Source organism: Megascapheus bottae, chromosome 1, assembly GCF_031878675.1.
Source record: "Megascapheus bottae isolate mThoBot1 chromosome 1, mThoBot2.hap1, whole genome shotgun sequence".
Taxonomy (NCBI): domain Eukaryota; kingdom Metazoa; phylum Chordata; class Mammalia; order Rodentia; family Geomyidae; genus Megascapheus; species Megascapheus bottae.
This window is the reverse complement of record NC_143509.1, coordinates 85,299,979-85,319,032: the sequence shown is the minus strand read 5'-3', so window position 1 is coordinate 85,319,032 and position 19,054 is coordinate 85,299,979. Positions and strand designations below refer to the sequence as shown.

Genomic DNA, 19,054 nt, shown 5'->3' with positions numbered 1-19,054 from the left:
CTATGCTTTGTTTCTAAGGTCAAATATCCCGTGAGAATTTCTTTACAATCTACCAATATAAGGCAAGTTTTCAGTTTCATAGTCTTAGTTGTAAGGAAAACCAGCCCTAATTTTTATTTTTACTTTTTTGTACAGTTGTTTAGATATTGCTGCCAGACATTTGCCTATAAATATCAGAAGAGGTTAGTGAATAAGAGGTTCCTTACGTTTGCTTAGTGGAGAAGCAGTTTAAGAACCAAAGAAATTTGACAGAAATGAGTTGTACATATCTATCCTATATTAAAAAAAAACCTATTCAAATAATCAATGACTTTTTAATGTTGACTTGTGATTATCTGTATTTTAATAAAATACAGCCTAGTGCAGATAATGATTACTCTTTAATTACTGCATATATCTTTATTCATTCTTTTTAAAAAGTTATTTTTGGAAAAAAATTGATTTATGCATGTAAAAAAATGAGCACACATAGTTTCAGTACACTTTGAACCCATTTCTCTTATTGCCAACATCTATAAAACATTTGTCTTCACGAATGAACAGATGTTCATACAGGATAATTAAATGCAATATAAACATTTTTTGGATTTCCCCACTCTGATTAATATCCTTTTCCTGCTCCAGGATTCTGTCCAAGGTATTTATATAGTAGAGTATCATATTTAGTTGTTGTGTTTTCCAAATTACTTTGGAGTATGAGAAGATCTTAGTGTTTCTAGATCTTAGTGTTGACAAGATGCATTGGGTAGATATGTTATAATGTGTCCCCTGGATTTGTTTAATATTTTCTGTAATTAGATTGGGTTTATGGATTTTAGAAAAAAATGGCAAAGAACTGTGATATTTTCTTGATCTGCTTTGTCAGAAAGTACATGATATCCAAAGAAAATTACTGCTGGTCAATCATAATAACAATTGTTAAATAATAAACTCAAATTGAGGAAAAAAGAAAAAGTAGAGAATTATAAAACTATTGTAATGTATCTGTGCCTTTGAACAAAGATAAAATGAGATGCAAATAACCCTATATTGATTTTTCCCTACTTACTATAAGTGGTAAGGCAAAAACCTGACAGTTTTATCTGTTACACAATTGTATCTCAAGTTTACTTATTTCAGCCTTTAGATAATTCACACACACACACACACACACACACACACACACACACACACACATCAAACAATGGCATAAAATTTGATTTTCAAAATGTGTGGTGTTAAGTTTATTAAAGACATAGTTTAAATTTTGAGTAACTTTCACTTCTCCTAACTTCCTTTCAAACATTTTTGAAATGTTGACTTCTGTTCTATTAATGGCATAGTACTTGTTTGAGTAGCTAATGTTTTTAATGTATTAGTCAAATGGAAGTGCCATATAGGCTTTAAATTGTTGTGTTAAAAAGGCCTAACGCATGGATCCATGCACTACAGAAATTGGGGTCATTGTTTTTATCATGTAATTTCCAAAAAGCTTATTCATCCTTAGGTTTGTATGTATTAGCATAAGCTTCATTTATGCATAATGATGGGGAAGAGTCCTCTTTACTTTGTGAGGAATAACAGGAGTTTTAGCCAACCACTCACTAAATCAACAACATTGATGCTGATACATTATTTAGGTCTGGGATGCTGGGAGAGGGTCATTGTTCTTTCATAAGCAGTTGGTATGGAGGATGACATATTTTTGGCTTATCACTTAATGAAATTTGAATAAGGTCTGTGTACTGGTTCACACTTAACAAATTTAGAGTAAAGCTTTGTAGGGCAGCTGCATAGCCTGCAATTACTATGTAAGTAATATTCGAGTATTTTTTAGAGCCAAGAGAAGCTTTTCAATTCAAGTTTAAATTTATAAAATACTGTGATAGCTATTTAAACCTTCAGCACAGAATAAGGTATCTATGCCAAAATTTCTGTAACAGGAGATAAATATAGTGTATCATTATTTTCTCATGTGGTGAAAATACATTTTTCAGTAGTATACATGTGTCTCTTTCTTTTATTTAGATGTCCCTTCCTGAAATTTCTTAGTAAACTAACATTAATTGTAGATTAAAAACTTTTCTCAGATTAAAATATTTTGATGAAGTAGCAGCAGGGAAAAAATCTTTAAAAAATACCTTACGCCCAACCAAACAAAAGCTATTTTGTGTGTTCATTTTGGGCATGGCAAATAACAAAACTGAATGGAAAACTTACATTATATGGATTCTTTTTAGAATATGAGTTCAGTTATCTCTCAATTACTACTTCTAATTGTATACATCAGAAGAAAAAAATTCACTGATGAACACTATGCAGAGATCATTTCATATTTACCAGGAATATTAATATAAGTTGAAATAAATCAACACTATTTCATTTATCAAGGACAAAAATTTTACACGTCGATATGAAGATAATATAAGAAAGGCAAGCAAATGGGAAAAGATATTTTATCATCAAACAATGATAAAAATATTGAAAACCACACTATTTAGAGCACAAATGGTAGAAGTTTGGCCTATGTGTATCACTTGTCTATTGTTGTTGAAGTACTTATCGCTAGTTTGTAATGGCAAACTCATTTATGCAAAGTAGAAGTATTATTTTTTATTCTTACATGTTTTTAGATAAGAAGATAAGACTCTGGAAAAATGATTTATATATTAAAATAATTAGAAACAATAAAGAGGTAGAATTAGTTTGTTCTTCGAGTGCTTCATCTTTTTTTCTCAGGATACCTATTATTACTCTTATTATTACTCCTGTGATCAAGGAATTATCAGTGAATCTTATCACCATGTATTTTATGTGGGAGAAGCAGCCACTATTTATAACAAATGATGACTTATTCTAATTTATATATCTTTTACTATAAAGGAAATAATATATTATTGTTAAGCCAGAAATATGTGTGTACCAAAATTCTTCCAAAATATATTAACACAAAAAATAAATACAAATGTATTCAAAATGAATTAAGGGTAACATTGAAATGAAACAATCCCACATTATTATGTACTAAAATACAGAAGAAAAAATTTTCATATAATTTTTTGTAATTAATATAAGGATTACATTATATTACTTCACAATCATTGATACCCTTTCTCATGTCTTGGTTCCCATTTCCCTCTCCTCACCCCCGCCCACATCTTGTTTTCCCCCCTTCCCTATCTTATTTCAAATAACCAAATAAACATATATACTATCAGATAAAAAGGTAAAAAGATAACAATATGAGATAACCAAGGGACAGCAAAAGAGATGAGAGATAACAGAGTACATTAAGGACAATAAACACTCATTAAATGGCGTTTGTGCCTATATCCTGGAGGTCTTCAGAAGAAAATTTTTGAATCCTGTTTTAAAATATGAGTAAAATACAGAGTAATTAGTAAATAATGACTTTCTTTTACTTTTTTATATGTGTGTGTGTGTGTGTGTATATACACATGGCACATGTATGTGTGTTTGCCTATACCAGGTCTTGAACTAAGGGCCTAATCATTATCCCTGAGGTTTTCCAGTCAAGGTTGGTATTCTACTGCTTGAATTCCAGCTCGGCTTCTGACATTTTGATGGTTTATTGGAAAAGAGAATCTCTTGACTTTCCTGCCAAGGCTGTCTTTGAACTGTAATCAACAGATCTCTGACTCTTAAGTAGCTAGGATTAAAGGCTAAGCTACTGCACCTGGCTTTTTGTGCATGTGTGCTATCATAAGGGCTTTATTTCAGTCTTTATGGTAGGCTTTTTTGCTCATAGCTAATACTGTACCATTTGAGCCATTCCTCTAGTCTTTGTTTTTTATTGTTTATTTTGAAGCTGATATAAGACTTTCTATTTGGGCTGGTTTTGAATCATAATCTTAGAGATCTCAGTTTCCCCAAAAGTCAGGATTATAAGCATGAACTACTGACACCCTGCTTAGTTGTGATTTCTTATTTGAGCACATCAGCAGAGTCTGAATTTCAGTTAATGATTCCAGTTTTTTAAGAACTGTAACCTGGAGATCTTACATCCTTCATCAATCATATCATTTTCAACATGTCACCATTAGTTAGCTCCACAATTCCCCCCCCCCCATTTTTCCTTATTTTCTAAACCAATGCTAATGTGACACTAACGTCCTCCAGGAGAATCTATAGTGGCGAAAGGAATGCCCATAATAGCTTGTCAGAGAAAAAAAACGGAACTAAAATATGCCATTTATGTTCTTATGTAAGCCTGCAAATTCTAAATGCTGTTGATAGCTTGCACGTAGTAGATATAATTCATGAATATTTCATAAAACAGAACAAGGACTAGAGAATGAGTATTTCAAGATATATAGTGCAGGATTCTATCAATTTTCTTGAACACACTGACAAATTCCTTTTTCTAAAGTCTATTTTAAGAGAGACTTTTCAGAATTCTTCATTCCATGAGATGTGAGATTCTCTGCTGTATACAATTCTTTAAGAAAAGAAGCTGAATAGAACCACTTATAATTCCCTTTGGCAGCACTGCTTTTACACAAAGTGGTTCTTCCCGTGTCACCCTGGAAAATGTCCTTATATTAATTGTCTGGAAGTTCCATTGTTTAGAGCATACCTTGTTGGGATGCAGGGATTCTGAACAGGTGCCCCGCTGAGGACATCAGCCTTTTGACCATTCTGTGTGCACCTCAAGGACAAGTGGTAGTCTAGATGTCTAATGCCCACCCGTCCTCATTATGCTGCTTTTAAATGATAGTGCAGTTAAAATTATTTTTGAAAGAAAAAGGGAAAAACAGAAACAGGAAAGTATATGTGTATATATACATATATGCATGTATATATATATATATATATATACACACACACACCTGTATGAGGCATTTAATAAAACAGGACTAGTACTCTTTTTTTAAGAATCAGCTTTATCAGGACCAGTGCTTCTCACATGCCTGCCAAGTGTTCTGGATATTGCTCAAATTTGAAAATCAACTTCTACTGCTTGGCAGAAGAAACATTTCTGTTAAGGTTTGTTCCATTCAAAATTTTAATTTCTTTAATTTTATGTCCTCTTTAATTTTCATATTTAAAATTTTTAATTTATTCTTTAAATATGTGGGAGATACTATATATGACTTTGTTATCTAGTATATTGTATATATACATTTATTTGTTTATTTGAAATAAAGAAGGGAAGGGGGAAAGCAAGACGATTGGAAGGGGGTGGGGGAGGGAGCCAACAACATGGGAAGTCATATCAAGGTTCCACAAGTAATGTACCGATTACTTGATGAATGTAACTATAACCCCTCTATATACATTATCCCCCAAATAATATATAATTTAAAAGAAGAAAGAACAATAAATATATATAAAAGAAAAAGTGGAAAATTCCAACAAAAAGAAGAAAAAGTGAAAAAAGAGAATCAGCTTTACAAAGAATGGTGAAAATCAAAATTCTGTGTTTTTTCTATTGGGCAGACAATTAGTCACTTCTATTCGTCTGTTAAGATTGACAACTACAAAGGTAATTACTTATGGGATCTTTTTGTATAGAAAACAATAGATAATGGATATTTAGTCTGTCTCTCAAAATGTTGAGCCTCAGTGCTCGTACTTCTATTATTTGTGTCCATTTAGTTACACTCCCATCTCTGAAAAGGATGTTGAAAAGAGTTTCCTACTACTAAGTAGTAGTATGACCTTGACAAGATATTTAAACCTTCTCCATTTTTCAATCCAAAGACAGAGTCAACAGTTGGGTAGGATTAATTATTATTTTATATTTTGACTCATTTGTTCAGGGTGAATAATCATACTATATATTTTAACTCAATGATATAAATACCTCAAAGCGCTATAAGCATTGTATAGTGGGTTTAATGTACAGGGTACCCCAGTTTTATAATTCCTCCTGATAAATTGGCCTTCACTAATACAAAGAGCTATAAAGAAAAAATATACTTAATGCAAAAAACAGAAAGTCTACAATGTTTATGTAATAATTAAACGCTCTTTGCCAGAAACTTTTCATTCAAATAATAAAATATGGGTTGATAGATGTCACTTTTGCTTGTAAATTGTGTGGATTCGTTTACAAACATTATTGTCCAAGTTGGTAAGCCTGCATGTTGCCAGCCATTTTCTGCTTCTAGATAATTGTGTCCTAGTCCAGGAAAAACAGATTTACAGTTTGGGCCATTTAAATTTCATGCATTATGATATACTAAGTTTTAATGCCTGAGAGGGAGGTTGTGTAATGAGAAAAGCAAATGTTTTGAGAAAAGTTACTCCCAGCCATATTCTCTACTAAATCCTTTGTATACACATTGAATAAATTATTTTAGTAGATAGTATTAGAGTATAATATTAGTCCCATTTCAGAACTCTGGAAACAATTGTATCAATAGTTTTCCAAGTCACACATTAATATTAGATGAAGTTGATTTCAAATCTATCTGATATAAAATATATGTTTTAGACCAATAAAGTCCACCATTTACTGGTGGCTAATTTTTATGGGCTTGAGTTACTTATAAATTTTATGTTTTAGATGATAGTTTATGTATAACTAGTTACAAATACTATATTATGTGTATCTGTAACATAGGAATAGTACGTGCTGTTAATGTTATAGATAATTTTAGACAAATTTCATATGCTATGCAATACTATCTTGGTATGTTGAAAATTAAAAATTTGGGCCAATGCAAATAACTTAATTGGATAGTGAAGAGAGCTATGTTGTTTACAAACAGAATTAATTAGAAACTTTCATATGGTTGCCAGAATGGTACTTTTTTGTGTTTTAATCAAATAGGTGCTAATAGTTGCTGTCAACACATAACTAATTGCCACCTGGGGGGGGGGGAATGCCAGTCACCTGGTCATGTGGCCACATTAGTCCATCTGTTGAGACTCTCAGTTTAGAACAATGCTGCAAATGGTATCCAATTTGGGCTTTGGCCAGTGGTCAACTAACAAGCTGGGCCATACTTGGAATATGAAGTGCCTTGAAGTCAGAGATGCTCTGATGTCCATTAACTGACATCTCTTATGTTGTATGCCGATAGTGCCAAGACCAGGTGCCAGTTTTTAGAGCAAAAGGGTCTCTCTGAGTGCCACCTGTCATTGTCTAACATGAAAGCCACAGTAGGTATAGTTCACTCATCAAAATAGGACATTTTAGAGGATTGAGTTAGGCTGAAGTGGAGACTCAGTTTCATTTTGGTTTATCCCAAATTGTCTGAGACAACTTAAGACCTGTCAGGAAATAGCTGCTCTAGTATATAGGTAAATGAATGTTTACCATTAAAGATATTTTTCCTTGTTTAGCGGTCTTACTTACAAGAAATGAATGCGGGTAGATTTATTGTATAGTTACATAACATTTGTGTTGCAAATTACATAATTAAGTTTTATTAAATGATACTGGTTTACTTTGATGAGTTATAAATCACATAAATCTGTCATATAAAAAATTTTGTTTTTTCTCTCTGAAGAAAATATAAATGTTCTATTCTGTTTTTCCTTAAGGAACATTTAAATTCAATATATTCTTATATTTCTTTTAACACTGTATCAGGGAAAAAAGATCATTGAATAAATTGTCACAAATAAAAATATTCAAGTAATACTAGTAGAATTATGAATTCTTCAAGAGCATGAAAAATTCAATTATCTTTTCATGTTCATAGGAAAAATAATACCCAGAAAAAATATTTTCTTGATAATATGATTAAAATAATTCTAAAATGTTACAAATGTACAAGGATTGAACCTTAGCTTTTCTATATAATACATGTGTAATGTTTATCATAAATATTGTATATATGTGTATAATATGTTTATCATATTATATATATGAACATCAACTCATGAATTAGAAGAGGGAAGGAAGGAAAAGAGAAAGAAAAATAGGAGATAGTTTTTTGATGATCTGAGAAATGTGTGAAAATATTTGTTAGTATGTAAAGAAGATGTAACTATGAAAGCAAAGAGATTGAGAAAAGGCACAAGGTATTTAAAACATTTTTAGACTATCTCTTACTTCATTACCATAAAGTAATGGGAGAAGTCCCATTTGGTTGATACATAGGATTAACTCACTAGAATTTATTTCAAAAGGTAATATTAGGGAATTAAATTATTTCAGGATGTTGAAGCTAGATGAAAAGTGTTACCGGGGGTATGGGGGGGAGGGTAATGGATACCAAGACATGTGAAAGGGTATCAATGTATGTGAATTAATGCACCTTCTATCTGGTAAATATCATGTAACCCTTTTATTAATTACAATAAAAAATCACATTAATTATAAACAAAAGAAAAGTCTTCGAAAATACAGGCTAGTATTTCATAGTATGAATTGAGGATAGAGAAGAAGCCATTCAAGGCTCTAATATGAAAACTTAAATTCAAATTGAAAAATTCAAGCTGATCCAGAAAATATGGTTTCATTGAATCACATTAAATAGAAAAGGTTTATGTTCCTAAATTTAGAAATATATTTCTTATATTTCTGTATTGGGAGAAGAGAAAGTATGAAGGCAAGCACAACTCATAGGAGGAATTTTGAAAAGTGTGGCATACAGTGTTTTCTGTGAAAATAATAGATATCAATGTTATTTTCAATACAAAGAAAAACATCTTAAAATTGAGAATAAATTGTATGTTTGAGCTCAAGAGAAAACAGAAGTATAAACTAATACTGATGTTTATACAATAAGAAAATTGATGGAAGGTACTATGCTAAATGAACAAAGAAGTCAAAAGATCCATTGCTTATTCTAGTCATTGTTAATCAGCTAATGGGAACTAATATCACTGAATTCAACAGAGAATTGACTGTGAGATCCAAAAGTGCTTAAAGAGAAAAAAAATCACCAAATTATTAATGATATATTTTCAGTGTTAAGATGATTTTTTAATTTTAGAGATGCTAAAATATTAAAAATATACTTAAAATGTATTAACTATGATACTAATAACCAATGTTTTCGAGTGTTCTTCATATAACTTATTTAATTGTTTCATGAAGCTGGTATTTTTATCATCACCATTTTACAAATATAAAATGTTAAGACCAATTTAGGTAGTAGAGAAAGATTTATATTACAAACACAGCAGCTCCAAAGCCCACTCAAATACTATACACAACATGATAGTATATTTAATCATTTATATAATATATAAAATACTGGTTACTGTATGAGGGCTCACCAGTTTTGTGCTAACATTGACTGAGCTTATAACTAATGTTCTCAACAGCCTTAAAGAATGTGTTCTTTCCTTCAGTATAGAAAAGAAAACTGGGAGCTTAGAGAGATATGGAACATCTTATTCAATCACATGAGGCCACAGGGTGACCAAGCATACAAATTCTGTCCCTTAATGTTAAATATTATTTTCATTTTCCACTGTGGATCTGGATAACCATTTCTCCATATTTTATTCAACAGCCATTGATTTTTTTTGTTGTACTTTGGGTTCCTATATTAATGCGTATGACAGAAACTAATGCTAAGAATGTAACTATTATAGTTTTCTATTTGACCAGCTTTCTTTGCTGTATTTATTTTCAATCACAATCTCCCAACTGTCTCTCCAATATCTGAAGTTCACTAGTTATGCATTTAAATACAGTGGTTTTTCAATTGGGGGAAATTCGCTTCGATTATCCCTAAGTTATATTGGACAGTATAAGCAGTCGTTTCTGAATAAGTGTTTCTCAGATTAAGTGGATGAATGCCAAAATCCAGTTGAACATCCTACATTGTATAGGAAACTCCTACAGAGAGTAATTCTACTGCAATGAATATTCAGGCCCAAAATGTCAATACCAGTCAATTTAAGAAAACCTAATGCTATAAAAAGATGAACCAGAGCATTGCTCAATTAAATATTGTCTTAAGCAAGTTTTACTTTTACTCTTAATATTAGGGCAAAAAATCACAGATTATAATTCAACGGAACATGTTTTTAATGTAATAGTCTTTTGTTATTGCTTTTGAAGGTTACCCCAGGTGAGATGAATGAACAAATAATAGCATGATTGGATTCAACATTTACATGTTAACATTTAATTAAAAATGAATATCCTTTTATTCCCTAATGACTTCAGATGAATCTATATTTTGCATGTTTTTAGAATATATAAGGTAAAGAATTACTCTTTATACTTCTTCCTTATTAAATAGTTGAGAACATGATTAAATTAATCAAGGAGACTTTAATTAGATGAATGTGTAAGCCTTCATTTTCGAGTGATCTGACAATCCACAGATTATGAGCACATTTAATAATCAGTAGTACCACCCCTCCACTCTGCCCTGAGACCATGGTAAAGTCCTAAATTATTTCACAATCACATTTCATAAAAATCTTCCTGTGGCAAAATAAAACAATGAAAGTTTTTTTTTTGAATTTTCCAGAGCATTTGTCAATCTCAAAATGTCTCTTACCACAGTTTAGCCATTCCTCAGTTTGAATATTAACAAAGTATAGCTCTTAGAGTTTGTCCCATAATGTGACCATTTCTAAAATCCAATTTAACAAGCTTGTGTTAGTTTTTTATTTCACAGGTCCATCCAGGTATTCTAGTCTCAGAGAGTTCAAGATTGTGATCTGCCTATTAGAACACATATGAAATATGAATTCTGTGGATTCCTGTGGACTTAATCCCCAAAGTCTTTTTGTAAAAGGATTTAGAGCTGAGGTTAATTGCTAGCCAAACACCTGACTGTGAGATCTATTCCCTTTTACAATCTGATATTGCAATTTCTAGCCTTAATGTAAGACCAAATTATCTTAAAAGAACTTAAGCCAGTGAGATAATTATTTCTAAGTGGAAGGATAATTGAACCTGATTCTGTGACTTTATTTGTTCCAACATCCTTTGCTTAATTGTGATATTTTTGCATTTTTACTGTAAAATTTCCAACAGCCCTATGAGTAGATACCATTAATTATCCTATTAATTATCTTAAGGAGGAAGACATTTTTAGATTCTATTTGAAAGCTAGTAAAATCAGATTATTTTGTTGTACTTTCTTATTTTATTTGAGACAGGCTAAGTATTTCATGTAAAAATGTATTGAATAGCTCCTTTGTGTCAAACACTGACATTATCTCAAATGTCTGGAGAATGCAAGGCAAACCCTCAGGAATGAGCCAGATTTCATTTGAAGTACCATGGATAATATCTGTTGAGTCAGAGGTGAGGCAATTTTTACAAATCAGGGAACTAACTAGTGGTTTCAAAAGTACAATAAAAACTCTTTACAGGTGGCCACAAAAAACTTTGGAAAGGTTATATCAGAAGAGATGACTTACTCTGTGCAGGAAAACTGAAAACTAAGAGAATAAGATAGCAGAAGAAGATGAGTTCTTGGGTTAGGTCCAAGGGCAAAAGGCTGAGAACTTTACAGTTGACAACACATTTGCAAAGAGAACTCTGAAGGCGTTGCCATGTCTGCCACAGGAATAAAAGATAGAGAGACAAGGGATTCAGGAAAAAGCCACAGCCTGTGGTGGGTTGAAATTTGTGGGGAGTTTTGCTTTCGTGTGACCAGGATGTTTTGGCCTCTCTGAAATATTCCAGCTGTGCTTTGTTTTAATTGTCTAAGTTGTAGAGAGATGTTCTGGGTCAGAACCCAGGATCCTTGACAATAGTGCAAGGCCTACTCTTTTTGGCTTAGTTATCCTGACAGCTGAAATCTGCATTTTGTCATGTCAACTATTGTTATCCTTTTACAGTGACTTCTAAATATCTTTTTTTCCTGTTTATTTTCACTTAGATTTACTGTTTGAAAATGCAGCTGTGCTAAAGGGAAACTAGTATCATGGTCCTTATTTATCGGTGAGAGATTATATTCCAAGACTCCCATTAGAAGTCTGTAAACTAATCTGACATATACTATATTTTTCTCTAAAATATATCCATGATACATTTTAATGTGTAGACACAGCAAGAGATTACCAACAAGAAACAATAACAAAATTACTTTTATGATTATACAAACAGGTTAAAGTAACATGAGTACTGTGTTTTTGTGTGTTCTGTATGTATTCTGTGTGTGTGTGTGTGTGCGCGCGTGCGTGTGTTGTGCTCTCTATGAAACTCACAGGAAGTATGAATATGATCAGATCCAGAGAAACCACAGAAAGTGAAACCATGGATGACGAAGGCAACTGTCTGGGGGTTCTGCATCAATATGTCAGGCTGAGGATAGAATTCACACAGGTGTAGAAAAGAGAGAAGTTGCTAAAAATATTGTTTGGTTAGTTCAGGCAGGATAAGAATAACTGTCACACTCAATTTTTACTGGGTTTGTGGAAATTTTGTAGAACAGCAAAACAGTACGGGGTGGTCCATGCATCTTACCATTTTTTCACAAGTCCCTTCTCCCAAGACTTTAATTTAGTTCCTCTTCTCTGTGAATTTTATGTCAATTACCATTTTATATTACAAATCCTTTTTTTTTTCTAAGCAAGGTACCTTGCCCAGGTATTGCAAGTGACTTGATTCCTACAGGAGCACGTAGACCAAAGTAAAAAACACAGCCTACTTTGTTTATCTATTTACCTACACTTTAAATGTATTTCAAAGTAATTTTGTTAAAAAAAAAGAGGGTCATGGCCTGACATGACTGCAGAAAATATAAAATGATGAAGTCTTTGGTAAGCAAATTAGAAGCTTGTTTACTCATTTCAGAGTCCCAGACCTCAAATATGATAAAGCTTGCCTTTAAGGTATATTTTAACTATTTCAGGTTAAGAAACTAGCATGAAAATTTTTTTTGTGCCAGACCTGGGACTTTAACTTAGGGTCTGGGCACTGTTCTTGGGCTTTCTCAAGGCTACCACTTTACTACTTGAGGCACAGAACCACTTCCAGCTTTTTCTGTGCATGTGTTACTGGGGAATTGAACCCCCCATGGCTTTGTTCATGCTAAGCAAGCTCTTGGCCCTAGCATGAGATTTTGTTGGTTAGAAGTGCATGCATGTTTTTGTAACAGTTTCAGGTAATGCCTGTGGAAGGAATTTATTTGAGAAAAGATGATCAGAGATTATTTTAGGAAAATAAAATAACTTTGTCTATTTTTGGCTGTCAAGAGTGAAAGAGATTCAGAAATCTCTCTATCTTCCAGATAGGTTTATGTTTTATAGATGAATGCTATGGCTAAAATTAGGAATCACTAAAATGATTTTTTGTTTTAGCAGCTGAAAACACACTCTAAGTTCTAGATTGTCCTTCTTTCATGTCCATAAAAATAGCATAGTAATATTGTTTTGATGAACATGTCATAAATGTGAATAAAAGATACTATAAAATTAATAAATTATTTGTATCTTTAAAATCATTTTCATTGAAATTAGGGTAGTAGAGCATTTAAGATACTTTTTGTATAAAGCACCACAATGAAATTTCCATCATATTACAAGGATTATTGATTTCTAGTTATTATAAATTTATTTTCTGAAAAAGTACAAAAGGTCTAGGGTAATCTTTAGATATTTGAGTTCAGTGAGGAAAAAATCTAAATATCTTACAGGTCTCCTTAAATGTAAAGAAACATTTACTTTCATAGACATTAAATGTTTCCTAGTTCACCTCATAGTTTTCACTATTGGCCATCTTAATAGTTAATAAAACAACTGCTTAATGAAATTTGTACTAATGTAAAACAGTTGTTTAGAATTGAAACCGGAAAATTTATAATAGTAGTAGGTGATTTCCGTAACTGAAAATCCTTGGAAATACATTGCTCTCTATGAAAAGCAGGTATTTTTGAGATGAGAATTACCATTCAGTAAGTTTTGTAGTATTCTCTTATAATTCAAACAAAATGATGAGATCCACAGACTCAAAGCATCTTAAAATTCCAGTCTGTGAAAGGATGTTTAGTTTATACACCTCTTAATTTTCTATTTTCCCATTTTGTACCCAATGTGGAAGACTTGGGCATTTCTAATTGGCTGAATTAGTCATAAAATCAGGAGATATTTATACTTTAAAGATGTGGCATTCACTAGCGACTGCAAAATATAAACAATGAGTGAAATGTTACTTTATACAATTTGGCCAACTTTTAAGCCTTCTTTGATATTCTCATAGTAAATTTAGATTAATTGAAACTCCTTCCATTAAGTACAAAAGCAGATTTCTTTGTGAGGAAGAAATAAAATAGATTCTTTTATTTAAACTTGGAAATTATTTCAGCATATAATGCATAATAATATTTCTCTTTTGAGACTCAGAATGAGTCAACAAATCCAATAACACACACAAACAGAACCGTTTGCGTGCAAACTGTTGTTTTAAATATTAAAGTAACTTTACTTTGTTTTGTGTATTACTTAATTGAACAGATGGTAATGGTTTTGACACAATTCGTTTTCCTTTTTTTTCCTGAAAAAAAAAAAAAAAGAACAATCATAGAACACAGAGCATCTTTGCCCACTTTGTCACAGCTGGTTACCAATCAATCTCAATTCACGGTACACTGGTGATAGCACAAGTTGTCCAGGGGCCAAATCTGATTGGGTTGCATTTTTCAACAGTGTTTCATAACAGAAGAAATAAGGTACCTCCACAGTGGTATTGTCAGCACACAATTATTCAACTGTCATTAATCACACCTGGCAACAATGACTCCATCTATATAGTGTTTGAGATTGGCAGGTCGCACGATACAAACCACCCCACTTTTAGTCGAATGGCCTTATCACAAATGTTTTCCCTTCATTTTTTTCCACTTGTTTTTAATTAAAGTCAGAAATACCTCCTACATGTTGTTCATACTTAAAATTATACAGCGTTACTAAGCAGCTGTTTCATCCCAAAATGTGCTCTAGTCATTTAATATTTATTCTGGACTAATTAAAGAAGGGTAACAAGAATGGAGAGCAATATTTAAGTATCTGTGATTAATAAAGGAAGCACTATGAACAATTTATTATTAGTAACAGCACTTAAGAACCTCCTAGAGTTAGAGTTGATTCTAGGATAACATTAAGAAGAATATTGATAAAGTTCATTTGTAATGCTTTCCAAAGTCCTGATTACAGTCACCCAAATATAAATAATATAGGTACCCAGTGTATCCGTATGCAGAGTGTCATTCTCTATTAGAAAAATTAAGTGTATTAAAGAAGTTTATCATCCCTTCATCAGACAACAGTGGGAACCTCTTCAAAATTGTGTGACAAAATAGGCATTTTCCACCAAGTCCTATAATGTTGTGGAAATACCCACTAAGCCATGTTGTATATTGTCAAGATACCTTTAAGTGCAAGGAATCCTAAGTCACCACTTTCACATATCACTTTGTCAATATTATCCTTCAGAGGACAGAATTACTTATCTTTTTGGTTATCCAATTGAATGTTGTAAAGTCTAAATGAGATCATCATTAGGATCATTTCAATTTATTCTGCACACAATAACACACTAATGGGCACATTTGTGAATGCTTAGGGATACTCCTGTAAATTTGTTTCTCTTATGGTAACTGCATCCATGTATGTTGTTGAGAAGGAGATATGTCATGGTTTTCCTTTTACAAAATGTGAAATTTATAATGAGCTAAATATTTGTTTTATGTGTCTTTAAGTTAGCAAAAGATAATTCTTTAAATCCAATTTTCATATTTCTTGAGGTTTTATAACAGTCAGACTTACTGAGTTATTGCTCTATCATTTTCCTAGCCCTAAGTTTGTATGAACATTCATAAAGGTTCCACAATGTGCTCGTCTCCTACAGTTGATAGCGATACAATCAAGGTTCAAACTGGTGACTAGCACATTGGTGTAATGATGTTGCAAGGAAGAGTAGGTGTTTCCATTGTAGTAAGAATGATGCACAACATGCGCAGTGGTGGCTAGCGATTGTAATCCTAACTACTTAAAAGGCAGAAATCTGAAGATTCCAGTTCAAAGCCAGCCTGGACAGGTATGTCTGTGAGGCTCTTATCTGCAATTAACTACCAAAACACCAGAAGTGGAACTGTGATTCAAATAGCAGGTACTAAAGTCAAGCAAAAGAAACTCAAGGATTGTAACTAGGCCCCGAGTTCAAGCTGAAGGACTGGCAAAAAAATAGGTAAAAAATTAATATACAGGCAGGTGATGAGCATCATTGGAATGAATAGATACCAATTTGAAAATCCAATTTTTTTTACAAGCAAGTTTTTGACTTTGCCTTTTAGAATAGTAAAGACATTCAGTCAAACAATAACAATTCACAAAATTAGTCAGGAGCTTGGGTACTTACTTGTAGATAAACTGAAAATTGTCTCTTCTTATTTTAAAGCAAAAATGTCCGTAGAAATAAGACTATCTGTAGGAAAGATTTAGTTATGATAGGTATTACATCTCAGAAGAATTTTAAGGCACAAAATTACAGTTTTCACCGTTTTAACAAAATTGATCAGAAAATGTTTCCCTATATTTTTTACCCTCTTATGTACCTTCACTTAGCACATTTCCTAACATGTAAATATAGCCCATAAGTAAACCAGTAAGGAATATTTAACTAATATTTTTGAGTTACTGCTAGATGCAGTAAATAGGTAAGATGATACGTACTCCCCTCTTTCCAGTCTAAAGTACAATATATATACATATATATATAAAACAATTTATCCCAAACCCATGTTTCTGTTAAGAGTGATATTATCAGCACAGTATTGTTAATAATAACATGTCCACCTTAGAAAGAGGCTGTGATTAAAACTTGGCTGCAAAGCTTAGCTTTGCAACTAGGTCTTAAAAGCTCTGTGTTTTAGAGTAGGGGTATAGAACTGAGGAATGTAGACAAAGTCTCTGCCTTTATCAAAATGGACAACAGAAAAGATGAGAGTAAAAGTATCATCATTAGAGTATCAATGGGTTATAGGAAAGCAGTCATCTTAGTTTTTCATTTGGTTTATTTTTTGTCTTGAAGTAGTTGTACAAAGGAGTTGTTATTTAATTGAGTAGTTTATAAATACAATAGATCTTGATCAATGTCAGATATAGAAAATGGAAACTTCAAATAAAAGTACTACATATGATTTCATTAAGGGCTATCAGCAAGAAGAAACATTAGGAAAAGAGAGAAAAGAAACTCTCATAAATGGTGAATGGTGTGTGTGGATAGCTTACTTGGCATGAATAAGACACGGTATTTTTTTGTGTTTGTGTCAGGGCTGGCACTTGAACTTTCATCTCAATTGTGTCATTCAAGGTTCTTGTTCTGTCACATCTCTGTTTCTGGAATTTTAGTAGATAATTTGAGATAAGAATCTCACAAATGTTTCTGCCTAGACTGGCTTCAAAGCACCATTTTCAAATGACTGACTCCTGAGTAGCTAGAATTATAGGTCTGAGCAATTGGAACAATTGGTTTTGTTATGCTAAGTTGTAAAAGATAGATCTATGGTTAGTTTTTGATAATAAAACTGTTAAGTTGTGTTATTCTTTTAGCTAAATCTAGAAGTAGGGTTCCTCAAATTATGTTTAAGTACACACTAAAATTTTGTCCTAAAACCAATAGAATGCCGCAGCTCATTTCCAGCAGAGCAAATTAATTCAAATAGCACATTGAAAACATGAATCAGTGCAATGAATGAGAAAAAGAAATGATCCACCCATAGCTATTTCAAAAATATGAGGTCAAAATACAAAACAGGTGATGATAATAATAACAGTACTAATAATAATTCAAAATAAGCAAATAACTCCACTGCAATGTTTATGCAAATATAACTCCATAGTTTTGCAAGTTATGTTCTCAATTTCATGTTACTATTTTTGAATTTTTTAGTAGTAAACTCTTTTTTTATTGTGATTAATAGAAGGGTTACATTATATTCACCAGACAGAAGGTGCATAACTTCACAAACACTGATACCCTTTCTCATGACATGGTCCCCATTTCCCTCCCACACTGCCCCCACTTATCTTGATTTCCCCCCTTCCCTATCCAATTTCAAAGAACCAATTAAGCACATATAAAATATATCAGATAACAAGGTGAAATATTGTAACAATATGTGATAACCAAGGGATGCAAAAGAGATAAGAGATAACATAGCACATTAAGGATAACAGTCACTTATTATATGGCTTTTGTTTCCTTATCCTGGAGGTCCTTACATTTACTGTCTATTTGATCTTATGTCTCTAGATTTTGTTCTATTGTAAATCTCTGCTAGGAGAGCCCAAGGTTTCTACTGATTATGACAAATGAGGGAGACTCTTGGGCCTATATTCCTTTGAGTCTGGCTTACTTCACTTAATATGATTTTTTTCCAAAAATTTTTATTGTAATTAATAGAAGGGTTACATGATATTTGCCAGATAGATGGTCCATTAATTCCCATACATTGATACCCTTTCACATGTCTTGGTCCCCATTTCCCTTCCCCCCCACCCCCACCCCTCATCTTGTTTTCCCCGTTCCCTATCCAATTTCAGATAACCAAATACAAATATATCCAATATATCAGGTAACAAAGTGAGATAGTGTAACAATATGAGATAACCAAGGGACAGCAAAAGTGATGAGAGATAACATAGTACCTTATATTTTTGAATTTTTGACACAAAAATTTTTAAAAAATACTTTATTATTGTTTTAGAAGTGATATACAGTGGGATACCTTTGCAGATAACAGGTATTAAGTACATTACCTTTCTCTTAGTGAGTGTCCCATTCCCTCCTCCCTAGTTCACCCACAAATTATGTTTTCATTGGTGACTAGCCAGTGTGCTCTACTGCTGCGTTTTTTTCTGTTTTTCCTCTGGTTCTGTGCCCTCCCATCCTGTAGATGTGCAAATGGATGCACACTATATGTGGTAAAGAATATAGAGTTGGGCTGGTAGCTTGGTCTAGTGTAGAGTACCTGCGTAGTATGCATGAAGACCTGATTTGATTCCTTGGTACTATGCCTTGGTACCACAGATATAGAATAAAGCTGGAACTGGTGCTGTGGCTCAAGTGGTAGAGGGCTAGTCTTGAGAAAGTCCAAGGACAGTGCTCAGGCCCCAAGTTCAAGGCCCAGGACTGACAAAAAAAGAATACAGAGTCATCAAAAGAGAAAAATAAAAC

General features: G+C 32.5%; 1 protein-coding gene across 1 annotated transcript in view; it reads left to right on the top strand.

Annotated features, from left to right (window-relative positions):
* Positions 1-19,054, top strand: part of Robo2 (roundabout guidance receptor 2) — a 1,066,805-nt gene that overhangs the window by 931,556 nt on the left and 116,195 nt on the right.